This window comes from Odocoileus virginianus, chromosome 9 (genome assembly GCF_023699985.2).
Source record: "Odocoileus virginianus isolate 20LAN1187 ecotype Illinois chromosome 9, Ovbor_1.2, whole genome shotgun sequence".
Lineage (NCBI taxonomy): Eukaryota > Metazoa > Chordata > Mammalia > Artiodactyla > Cervidae > Odocoileus > Odocoileus virginianus.
Genome location: NC_069682.1, coordinates 41977247 through 41990166, shown reverse-complemented (window position 1 = coordinate 41990166; position 12920 = coordinate 41977247). Strand labels below are relative to the sequence as shown.

At 39.4% G+C, this 12920-nt stretch overlaps 1 long non-coding RNA gene across 1 annotated transcript; it reads left to right on the top strand.

Moving 5' to 3' along the window:
- The first annotated feature begins 7008 nt into the window (after positions 1 to 7008).
- Positions 7009 to 11014, top strand: LOC110131176 (uncharacterized). Its single transcript, XR_002312103.2, has 3 exons — positions 7009 to 7153; positions 7426 to 7567; positions 10870 to 11014. It is a non-coding gene; the product is annotated as an uncharacterized lncRNA (long non-coding RNA).
- Positions 11015 to 12920: the final 1906 nt, after the last annotated feature.

The following is a 12920-nucleotide window of genomic DNA, read 5'->3' as shown; positions in this document are numbered from 1 at the left end:
CTCAGACAGTAAAGAATCTGCTTGCAATGTGGAAGACCTGGGTTCGATCCCTGGATTGGGAAGATCTCCTGGAGAAGGGAATGACTGACCACCCAGTCCAGTATTCTTGCCTGGAGAATCCTATGGCGGGCTACAATCCATGGGGTCACAAAGAGATATGACTGAGCAACTTTCATTCATTCCTTCTAAGAGTTTTATAGTTTTCATTCTTACATTTAGTTCTTGAGTCTATTTTGAAGTGACTTTTGTACTTAGTATAAATTAAGTGTCCGACCTCATCCTCTTGCAATTGCACCACTAATATTTGTTGAAAACCTGCACTTTTCTACATGAAATGGTCTCAGCACTTTTTTGAAATTACTTGATTGCACATGCAAGGGTTTCACCCAGTGTCTGACACTGGTATTCCAGCAGAACCCACAACTTCTCAGCCTGGGTGACGTCTGACCTGAAAGAAACAGAAATGAGCACCTTTGTCCACCCTTGGGGAGTCCAGACAAGTCAGAACAGAAGTACGATGGCTTGCATGTAAGTCTGCTCTGCTCTGTCCAGAGACAGGAAGCCAAGATGGCTGACTTCAAGGGGAGGCTGGACTCACCACAAAAATTCCAAATGCTTTCCTACTGTTTTTGATTTGACCTTTATCTTGGGTCTTTGCTTGATTGTAACAAATCTCTGACCATTTTCCAGGGAACTGACAGTCTTGGTTCTGACAGATTTTTCTTGTTTTTTAATGTTTCTTTTGAGGGACAGATGGCTTGGAGCTACCTATTCTGACATTTTGTTGACATCACTTCCCCAGAACACTTCTCATATTTATAAAATTATTCCGAAGCACAAAGTAGAGAATGAATGCCACTAAGAACAAAACAAGTTAAAAGGGAATAAGGGCCCTTACTACCCCCAGTGACATATATTAAACTATTTTAGCAACCATGAGGTACAAGTCTACAAAACTGAATAGAAAATTAGGGGACACAAGAATTTTCAAGGCAGTGTGTGATAAAAGTGACATTTCCAATTACTGTGAAAAGGAGAGGACTATTATCAACCACAGGGCAACAGGTTAACCATCTAAAAAAAATCATGGACTAAGATTCATACAAATTAAATTACTGCATTCAGTTTTTATACTTGATAAAGGTGATCATATAATAACAAAACATGCAGAAAAATTTCTATGGCACTCCCTAAAAACAACAACAACAAAAAACCCACATACAATAAATCAAAAGATAAAGTACAAACTAGAGTATGGAGTATCAAAAGATAAATGACAAACTAGAAAAAAGATATTTCTAATGTATTTCAGAAAAATGTTTAGTATAGCACTATAAGTTAATAAGTAAATAGATAATAAATAAAATTCTTAATATTTTCCTTATACAAATTAACATGTAATAAATGATATAATATATATGGAAGCACATGTTGAAACCACCACTTTTAAATAATGTCATTTAACCTTATTTTTCACAATACAGTAAACAATTTGCAACATCTTTAACTAATTTTGGAGACTATAACTGTAAATGTCTCTCAAACATGCGGTCTTGGAATTTACATTGATTTTAACCAATGAAGACCTTTTTCATTTTGGACAGTTAGGACATTTCTTGTCTATTATGAAAACACCAAGATAAAGATCTTGCATTTGCAACTTTGTGCAAATGTCTGATAATTCCTCTGGGAAAAATTTCCTAAAGTGACATTTTTTGATTCAGCTTATCTCACTGAATTTTCAGCTTATCTTACCAAATTGATTTACATAGCATTTGTATCTGTTTCTATGCCCAGAAACACTTTATCAAAAAATGACAATCTTTAGTTCTATTATTTTTTCAAAAAGTTTCTACCTTCTATAAGAGAAACGATATTTTTTTGCCTTACTAATAAAAAATATTCTTATGTGAGTGCATTTATTGTTTTTCTTTTTGAATTTTTTAAATTGAATTGTTAAACCAATTCTATTAGCGTGTTCTTTTCATAAATTTGTCTATGGGGTTGCACAGAGTCGGACACGACTGAAGCGACTTAGCAGCAGCAGCAGCATACTTTACACATTAAGGCTATAAAACTTTGTAGTATGTTACAAATATGTGTACTTTTCAATAAGATTTTAACTTCCCAGTTATACCAAATCATTTTTTGCTTGGCCTGAGAATTTTTGTCTGAAATCTTTGGCTACTAGTAAATTAAAAACAAAATCACTAGTTCTGATAAAATCAACTGTTCAACATCCAATTTAATAAAAACATGCTGCTACTGCTACTGTTAAGTCACTTCAGTCGTGTCCGACAATTTTTATTAAAAACATAGAGTTGTTAATAAAACTGTAGGAAGAAGTGAGCTCTTCATAGGTGGAGTTGCATATTGAATTAGAAAAAAACTTAAATTGTAGATTATTCTTAACTTAAAGATATTTATATTTTATTGTTCAATGTGTACATTTCTATCATTTCCATGAATTTCTGCATTCACTGTTTATTCTAATCCATGCAATCACTGTGTTGAGTAGTAACATAGACCTAGGTGCTCGTAATCCTGTTCCAGGTCTCAGAGAACATCTTGTCCCCGCTTCTTGGCAGACAAGGAATCTCAGAGCATGTAGGAGACACAAGCAAGGTCACACCATACCTTGGGGACAGAGCCACAAGCCTAGCCAGGCTCCCAGGCCATGTCTATACTTGTGAGACAGTGCTCAGAACTGTTTAAAATGACAAGATCATCTCTTACCTTTGAATCCACAGTATCTTCCATTTTCCACATCTGTGCAAAAGAAGATGCTGTTTAGTGATGTTTAATATTGCAAAACATAAAACGTGGGTAAGTCCAATATATACAAAAATAAAAAAATACATTGCTAGCCCCTGAACTTGGACTGTAGAGATATTTTTTTTCTTGGCATGAAATAAATAGAAGCTAATAAAATTCAGAGAACATGGCTGGATGACCCATAAATGACCATTTGCACCCCAAGTCCAGCCATCTGTCTTGTGAGTGCTGTGATGGGTTAAATGAACAGAGCGGACCAGTAACAGGAAGCAAGGTGCCACGGGATCAGCAGCTATGACCTTTATTTGGACAGGATTTGGGGAGGAAGTTAATAAACTGGATGTGTGCCAAACAAACTTGTTTCCAAAATATGGAATGCAGACCACCTTCCTAGTTGTTCAATAGCACACAGGATTCTGGGCCATGGTTAGAGTTAAGTTAGTCCAATCAACATGTCTTTTAAAGCCACCATTAGCAAACGGGTCCCTATTAGTGATCTAAAATTTAAGCAATCATGCTAAGGTTTCTCCACCTTAAAGGAGAATGAGAGACTGAATGGATGACAGCAAATCTGATAGATATATAAAGCTATGTTCTTTGGAATAAATAAGAGCTTGATAAATATTCATCTCTTGATGGCAATTCATAACAATTGCAAAGAATAGAATAAAAAGAGCAATTAGAGATGATTAGAATTCTCAAAATTGTACACTCAAATGAAATAAAATATTTCTTCAGAAATCTTCAAATGACAATTTTCTGAATAAATTTTAAGTTTGCATAGCCCAGAATGATCTGAACCGATTGTACTGATTACTCATACTGAGAGAAAGTAATTACGATGATTCTAATATTGTTCAAAATAATGACTGTAGTTCAGCAAGGTTCAACATAAACTTGCACTAATAGGAGACTCTCTGGAGATAATGCAAAGGTAATCATGAATAAAATCTGCAAGAAATATTGGAGGCTTAAACCTAAGACCCAAGAAGAAAAATCTTAGACAAATCCTCTGTGAAAAAAAACTTGGTATTGTTTCTTAATTGTGTTATTTAGCATCTTTCACTGAAATGGACCCCTGCTTTAACTGTGAGTGTAAACAGCATACAATTTTACAAGTCATTTCAAAGGGTTTTTTTTTAATAACCATAAATATTTTAACATGATTTTAGTTGGTGATGCTGTTAGGGCCATAGATTTTGTTTTAATTTATTAACAGTTGCCTTCTTTGAGAAGATTTGGATTAGAAATTATAACTAAAATTTGGAGGGAGATTTTGGAGGGTTCAAAATCATTGTCTATTTATGTTTAACTAAAATCAAAATAAAGATCGCCAAACACCTCGGCATTCAATCTCCACAGACTTAAGAAGCATGGTATGTTCTGAAGACAAAGGGAATCCATAATAGAACTAGTAGACTAACTTGCACTTAAAATTTGAGATATTCAAATGCAGCACATTTTTTCTTAAAATTAATTCCTGGAAATTCCAGGCTGAAAATCATCTTAAAAGTAGAAAAAACAAATCTACAAACAATTAAAAATTTGAATTATCTAACATTAAGCATTTATTGTGCTCCTAGTACATATGAGGGTCTGACCTCTGGGCAGGAATATCCCCATGAACTCTGTTCCCTAGATGTGCCTGGTCTCCTTTTTCACTTGGAATCAGTGGCTTTAATTTCCCACTGCTTTTGCTTTCTCTCCATCTTTTTGGTGTGGCTTTTGTCCTCATGTGTGTTGTCCTCAGGATTTCAAGATCCCATTCCATCTCCAACATCACATTCTTTCTTATTCAGAAAGAAAGAAAGAAGGTTGATGTCTGCATCAGGCTAGCAAAAACATCCCCCCAGTCCTTAGAGTTTTTGGCTCTATCTCACTGGCCAGAGTTGTGCCCAGGGCCACGCTTTTTTGTAAATGAATCAATAAAAGGAGAATCTTATCCAGAAATATTACTTTCTCCAACAAGATTAAGGTTGGGTTACCAATTAAAAGGGAAAGAAAAAATATTACCAGAGGTGCCTGCAGTAATCAATGAGAAACACATTGAAAAAAAAGCAAGAGGATCACATGCAATCTATTTATAGGAACTAATTTCTTCTGCCCAGATACAAGACCGAGTGGGAAGATGTCCTGTTTCCCTTCTTTATACCCTTAGAATCTAATATATGTTGGCCCGAATTACTCTTTCTTCCTCAAGAATGCTCTTGGTTTTTATTTTTAGTCACAATATGTCTGTTTCCATAAAATGGCATGAACTTTTACAATAGTATTTCTAAAAAGCAATCTCTGAAAAGCAATTATAATTATTCACAATGTTTGCCCACAATAACGCTGAAGTAATCTGCACAGTCAACAACAAGGATTGGCTCAGTAACTGGAGGACAATCATACAGAATAACATGCAGCCTTCGACATGTGGACTTCCCTGGTGGCTCAGAGGGTAAAAAGTCTGCCTGCAGTGCAGGAGAGCTGGGTTCGATCCCTGGGCCATGGGGAAGATCCCATGGAGAAGGAAATGGCAACCCACTCCAGTATCCTTGCCTGGAAAATTCCATGGGTGGAGGCCCATGGCGGGCTACAGTCCATAGGGCCGCAAAGAGTTGGACATGACTGAACAACTCTCTTTCTTTTGACAAGTGTCTGTGTCTAAGGATAAACTGCGGGGATTAGAAAGACACCCATGGTAGTTTTCAGTAACAAGGGCAAGTTGGTGACAGGATGATCGGTGTGGCTGAGTTTATATAGTATACACATATTTATATAAATATATGGAGATAGATATGCTAATGATCTGTGTTAACATGTTTTTCTGTGTGATGGTATTTTCCTTTGACTCGGTCACTATTTTAATAAATTAAATATAATAAAATTCTTGTTAGCATCCCACAGTCAAACTTCTTTAAGAAGACTTAGATTAGCATGGCTTCTGAGAGATAAACATTTTACCTAAAAGTTCAGTTTAGAGTATTAAGTCAGATTCACATTGCTCTGTTGGACTCTATTAACATGCTAGAGAAGACTCTTCAGAGTCCCTTGGACAACAAGGAGATCAAACCAGTCAATTCTAAAGGAAATCAAACTTGAATATTCATTATAAGGACTGATGCTCAAACTGAAGCTCAATCATTTGGCCACCTGATGCAAAGAACTGACTCATTTGAAAAGACCCTGACGCTGGGAAAGATTGAAGGCAGGAGGAGAAGGGGATGACAGAGGATGAGATAGTTGGATGCAATCACTGACTCAATGGACATGAGTTTGAGCAAGCTCCGGGAGTTGGTGATGGACAGGGAAGTGTGGCAGGGTGGAGTCTATGGGGTTGCAAAGAGTTGGACATGACTGACTGGCTGAACAGCAACAATAATGTGACCTCAGACTCAAAGCACTGTGAGACCCAAAGTCCTATGAGAGGCCTCATAAAACAAGCAAATTAGCTGCAGAGAAATGAACACAGCCCATCAGACTGGGCGGTTTAGTACATGGCTTTGCTACAACAGGAGAGAATGAGCAACAGAGTCTTTAATGAGAGTTGCATGAGCCAGAGGCTGTGAATCTGAGACGTGAATCTTGAACAGCACTGGTAAGTGCTCCACAGAAAAAAAACGATGAAGGCTAGACATTAACACAAAATCCCAAAGAAACGGTATCTCCAAGTTAAGTAGCCACAATACCTACCACTATACCATCAAGATTGCTGTAGCTAAGACTACAAAGCTAGCTAAGACTAGCAAACAGTAAAAATCCCCAAATTTAAATGCAGCAAATGTCCGTATCCAAAAGCTGAGGCCACAGTGACAGAGGATTTAACTAAAGCCAATTACACGGATGCGGCGAATGAATGATTGCACACTAGTGGTTAGCTTTCCCAGTGCCCGAGGACACTTGGACCAGAAGGGCACCCACTGGACATGGCAGGCACGGGGCATGATGCTGAAGGTGTTGGTACAGAGTATGGACGCGCCAGTAGGCACAGGGGGAATTAGAGAATGTTTAATGTGCAGGATTTTGCAAGTGAAAAAAGGAATAAAAATGTGAGAATGTGTATTCCAGTCCTAAGTTGTAGCCCATAAGTTTTCAAAAATAAAGAGAAAGATGAAAGTAGATTTCATAAAGAAAGTCAGTTTTCATGTGTATGATGGAAAATACATAGAAGCTGCATTATGGAATCATAAAGGCAGAGAATCTAGATTGCCTCCATAACTCTAATCGACCATTGGAATTCTTGGGGGATGGTTTTTCTAAAAAAAGTCGTCTCCACAACCACTCAGTGTGAATGAAATAGATGGTCAGATGTTTTATATACAAATCTTAAGATGAAACGACACAGACATTTTGCAGTAATTGATCTATTCATGCTGTTGTTTAAGATTAAAAGGTGGGTGACTGAATGACAGTTACTTGAATATATTTGTGCCTTAAAATGTACTCATTTGTAAGTGCAGGAATCACTGATCTAAACAACAAAATAGCATAGATCATTTCAGACATCTTCCAATCTCCAAATTAGAGGTTTTGCCACTTCCAATGATATATATAACTCCTTTCATTTATTTTCTCATAGACTCTAGTCATCTCTTGAGGATGATTAAAAGACAAATCTCAATAACTAATACACTGTTCTTACTTTGCTGCTGTTTGTTTCTATAGACATGGTCATATACCAGGACGTCGTCCCTTAAAATTTTTTTGGATAAAGGTCAGGAAGCAAATGCATCTTCATGGAACACTAGGGCACATCTATGCTTTAGCAGAGTTTCATGTTAAGTATGAAGGAGACATATTGTTCCAGGTAAGATAAGCACTCATTATATCATGTATATGTAAGTTAAATAATAGTCTTATCAATATACAGGACTTCCCCGGTGGCATGTGTGGTAAGGAATCCACCTGCCAATGTAGGAGATGCAAGAGACATGGGTTCGATCCCTGGGTCAGGAAGGATCTCCTGGAGGAGGAAATGGCAACCCACTCCAATATTCTTGCCTGGAGAATCCCATGGACAGAGGAGCCTGGTAGGCTACAGTCCATAGTGTTGCAAAGAGTCAAGTCCCTAAAAAGTTCCCAGAGATTTAAGTTAGCTGTGTATTGCTTGAAGTGATTACAAAATAGTTATACTTATTTCCATGTGGCTATTTTGCAGAACCAATAGTAAATGCAGGTATTTCTTTTTTTTTTTTTTTTTTTTCTGTTGTTTTTGTTAAGTGGAAATTGCTTTTATGGTAGAGAGTTGTTACCTTAAAAAAAAATCCCCAAACTCATTTTCCCAGTTGCTCTCAAGCTCACTGCACAGCGCCTGGTACAGCCAGACGAGCCTGAGCAGATAAGCACAGAAAACGATCTGAGCATGAAGTCAGCACTTTTAGAGAAGATGCTTTTTAAATGCCAGTATTTTTCCTTCTGTAAATCCTTAAAAGTTATCACAGAATTTTCTTCCTCTTAAATTCTCTTGGTAACTGTAGAAATAGCTCCTTTTGCAATATTTGAAATCATTTCTGTAAGTGATATAAAAGCTTGATGTATAATCTTATTTTTAGATTTTTCTGAAGCTAGATACTTATATTCTCAAAAATATTAAAAATATGTCTATTTGGATAAAGTTAAATTTGGCTGGTATTTAAAGTACTTAATTTCAAGTGGAAATTAAGCATTTTTACTCCACATTAGGAAAGAGTAGGCATTCTACTTCTCAGAAATAATAATTATAATTGGAAATTCCCTGTATTCCTCTCAGATAAAAATGGTAATTGTTTCATAGAGGAAAATAAATAAGCAGGGTTCTGGATTAATCTTCTAAGTGAGTCTGGTCTGTTCTTTGTGCGTCTGGCCTTTTCCAGGGGAGGAATCAAGAGGTGGGTCTGGACAGGTAATGTCTTGATGAACACATTCATTCGAGTCCTATTCTAGATCTGTGTGCTTTTATTTATTTGCATTCCATATTTTCATACCCTGGTGGCTACCGTCCTTGGAATGTAAACTGTGTATGAATGAAATCGCTCCGAAATAAAGCTTTCTAGACGTCTATCCCTGTTTTGTGTTTTTATACATTGAATTGAAGTCCTTCTCCCTACACTGTTTTTCTACCAAAATGTAATTTCAGGTCCTTCCCCCTCCCCTTGGAAACAATTAATGAGGGGTCAAGATCTAACTGAGCTACTCTGTGGTTCAGTTCTTTTCATCGGAAGACCGGAGGTGGTGGGGCGAGGAGTTTGGGCACAAGGCAGTTGAGCTGGGAGCCAGGTGTGCATGTGTGGCATAGAAGGTTCTGGGCTCCAGCCTTCTCTCAGAACAAAGCTCCTGTGTGCTCTCATCATGCGCACCCTTCACTGGATGGAAGTAGGCTTGTATGGCACCTAGTTATTTTGAGGAATTTCAGAAAAAAGCAGGTATGCTTGTACCTCAAAGAGGAATTTTCTGCACAGCTCACAGGCTATGTGGACATTTTTGTGTGAGGCAGAGATTAGAATATTTAATCTTTCAACATTTCAGAGCAGCTCCGTTTGGTTCCCATCTGGAATTATGGAGGACAACTTCCTTCCCATTGCAACAGTAGACACAGGAACCAGGAGCTAGTGGAGAAAGATTTTGTGTGACTTAAGGCAGAGCTAATGGACCACTGAGTGTGTGCTGAGACAGAGCAAATGAATCGGGTGAAATCCTTCTGAACCTGCCTCCCTGTCTCTCCTAAATTCTACCCTCCCTATTCTTTCTACCTGCCCAAGTTTTGCAGAAAATCACAGACTGCTGATTTGAGTATTGCCTTGTGGGTTAGTCCGTGTAAATATGTAGCGTTGATCTTTTCTCTCGGTCCTTTGAGTTTCTTGCTTCTGCCTTTTAATCAAAGGAAAAAGAGCCAATATAATTCTAACAAAGAGACCAACAAAGCCAAAGGATCCAAAAAACAGCCTTTGAGGCCTCTCCTCTTAAAATGGGGCCTTTGCATACCTTTTGCTCTGTATTCCCCTTCTTGTCTATCAAGAAAGAAAGAAAGAAAGGAGGGAGGGAGGGAGGGAGGGAGGGAGGGAGGGAAGGAAGGAAGGAAGAAGGAAAGAAAGAAAGTGAAGTCGCTCAGTCGTGTCCAACTCTTTGCGACCCTATGGACTGTAGCCCACCAGGCTCCTCTGTCCATGGGATACTCCAGGCAAGAATACTGGAGTGGGTTGCCATTTCCTTCTCCAGGGGATCTTCCCAACCCAAGGATCAAACCCGGGTCTCCCGCATTGCAGGCAGATGCTTTATCCTCTGAGCCACCAGGGTCTGCTCCAAATCTTCACCTCCATCCTATCCTTTGCATCTTACAGCAAACAAACAAAAAACATAATTGCTTTTATGTCTATAACAACTTTTGAATAAAAAAATGTGTACAAGAAACTGGGGGCCGTCAGTGGGTCACTTTCAACCTGTCTTCCACATGAGTTAAGTCTGTTTCTTGTGCTAACACAGGTGACCTGTATTCAGGAATGTGGACATGAAAAAAAAATCCACCCCATTTCTCAGTGAAGGCTATTCTAGAAGTATCTGCATGGTTTTTCCCACCTCTAGAGCCCTCATACTCCAGCTCAGAGAACCAGTGTGGGGACTCCTCCAGCTGCTAATTCTGTCTGTTCAAACAATGGCCCTGGACCCAGGGAAATAACTACATGACAGGTTTGGGGATGCCCTGAACCCACTGTGAGACTGGCCTCTGCTAAAACTCCATTGTTCACTGACTCTCAGAAGTCCCTCCTCTGCTGGTGGACCACAGTGACTTTCTGGGTCTCCTGGAGTTGGTTCAGGTCAGAGTCAGTATTCAGTGGTCCTGAAAGAACAATGATTTCCCTTTCCCATGGTACAGTCACCCCGGTAAAAGGCTACAGGGGAAGGCAGGGGGAAAGAGTAACTATAGATTTGGGGCCAAGGGTACTTCCTTGAGAGGAGTTGGCCACATCTGTATTGAAGAATTCTGAGTCTGTCAACTGGCTCCAATCTGGGAATTGAGTGAGGGGCCATGACTCCATTTTTATGATTCAAGTTAGAGTTCTTTCACTTGACCTAGAACTTTACTTACACAGATCAGACCAAGTAAGAACAGAGCAGGTTTCCTACCTATTTCAGCTCTAGGAGCAGCGTGATCAGCCAGCCAGCCCACAGGTCTGCTCGAGTGGACAGTTCTGATGCTGCTTCAACTCTGCTGTCCACCATGGCCACCACAAAATGCCGTCCATGATTACGTGCTGTGCCTTGGACCCTCCTCTTTGGATCTCATTATCCTACTGCATTCAAGGATTCTGGTTCAATGGTATATAAAAGAAAAAAAGATGTGATTGCTAACAATAAACAAAAGAAGGCTGGAGGGTTTACACAAATATCAGGAGATATTGGTTTCAAAACAAGTAATATCACATAAAAAGGGGGATGTTTTACAATGAAGAACAGTCAGTGCATCAGAGAAGCACTGTGCAGATGTTACTGAAAACATCTCATGGATTAAAGTATGCAGTTGGTTGGATCAGGTAAGGGAGATTATTCTGGATAGTGTGGGAGGGCCTGATCCACCAGCAGGGCAGATCCAAGCTTCCTCATAGGAGAAAACAGCCCACCAGTAGCCAGGTCTCCAGCCTGCCCTTCCTGATGGCGTGGACCTGACTAGCTGGCCTCCACTGTCCGGTAAACCAATTCCTTGTAAGATGTCTTATCCTCTACCACCCCCGGGTTCTGTTTCTTTACTGTTTCTCTGTATGCAAAGTGGTGAGCTCAGCCTGAGGCATGATCTGCTCCCTTTTCTCACAGTTCTTAGAATATCTTCAGAGATCTCCCCTGTATCATCCAAGATGTGTGAGTGTATTTTTCCCTAGGTATTCACTCTGTATCTGTTTTCTAGAGCAGAGCCCCGAGCATTGCCTCTTTCCTTTGCTTATTACTTGCATTAAGTCTTGGTCCTCCAACCAAATCTGAGCTCCATTCTAAACCATAAGGCATGCAATTCTCCTGGCTCTAGTCCATGTGGTCTGGCCAATGGTCACTGTGGTCTGACCAACAGTCAGCTGCTTTGCTCTCTCCTTAGCACTTGAATACAATAGAGAGAACTAAATAAAGTATTATGTGGCTCCAGAGTCTTAATTCTGAAGTCTTAATTGTTCAGTCACTCAGTTGTATCTAATTCTTTGCAACCCCTTGGAATACAGCACACAAGGCTTCTGTGTCCTTCACTAACTCCCAGAGTTTGCTCAAACTCATGTCCATCAAGTCAGTGATGCCACCCAACCATCTCATCCTCTGTCGTTCCCTTCTCCTGCCTTCAATCTTTCCCAGCATCAGGGTCTTTTACAATGAATCAAGTGGCCACTTTGCATCAAGTGGCCAAAGTATTGGAGTTTCAGCTTTAGCATCAGTCTTTCCAATGAATATTCAGGTTCGATTTCTCTTTAAGATTGACTGATTGGATCTCCTTGCAGTCCAAGGGATTCTCAAGAGTCTTCTCCAGCACGACAGTTTGAATTCTGAGTAGGAAAACTACATTCTACCTGGCAACACTCCCTGAAGTGTGTTTCTTTGAACCCTGCCTCTGGGAAGTGGCCCCAGAAGAGAGAGTTTCCTTGGACAAACTCCTCTTGGAAATTCACACACAGCATCAGAATAACAAAGGCTCTGAGCATTTTACCACTCCCTTCACAGCCAACTTTTTAATACTTAATTCAGGCTTTTAAAAATATCTTTAACCTCTTAATTCTTCTTTATAACGTGGATTAATGTACCTCTGAATCAGCTGGCCTCAATAGACATGCTCTCATGTGGGACTTCTTGCTGCTGTGGGGACACTGTGGGGGGTGTGAACTCCTTCCACCCAGGCCCCTCCGCAGCCCACGGCCTGCCCACTCAGGATTTTCTAAACATTCCAGAGGAATATTACATGGAATGTACTCTTGTAGCCTTCAAATTCAGAGCATCCATATAGGGACACATTTTGGGGTGAAAGGGGTGCTGAGGGTGGTTGTGCTGGAACTATATGAAAAAATCAGGACCCTCCAGAACCCTCTACAAATACAGTCACTTCATCTAAGTAACCGAAAGCAGCAATATACTTATTTTTTAAGTAGTAACATCTAAATATGCCTAGTCACATCAGTCTCTAAAGTTTTAAAAAATGCATTCTTCAAGAATAAAGT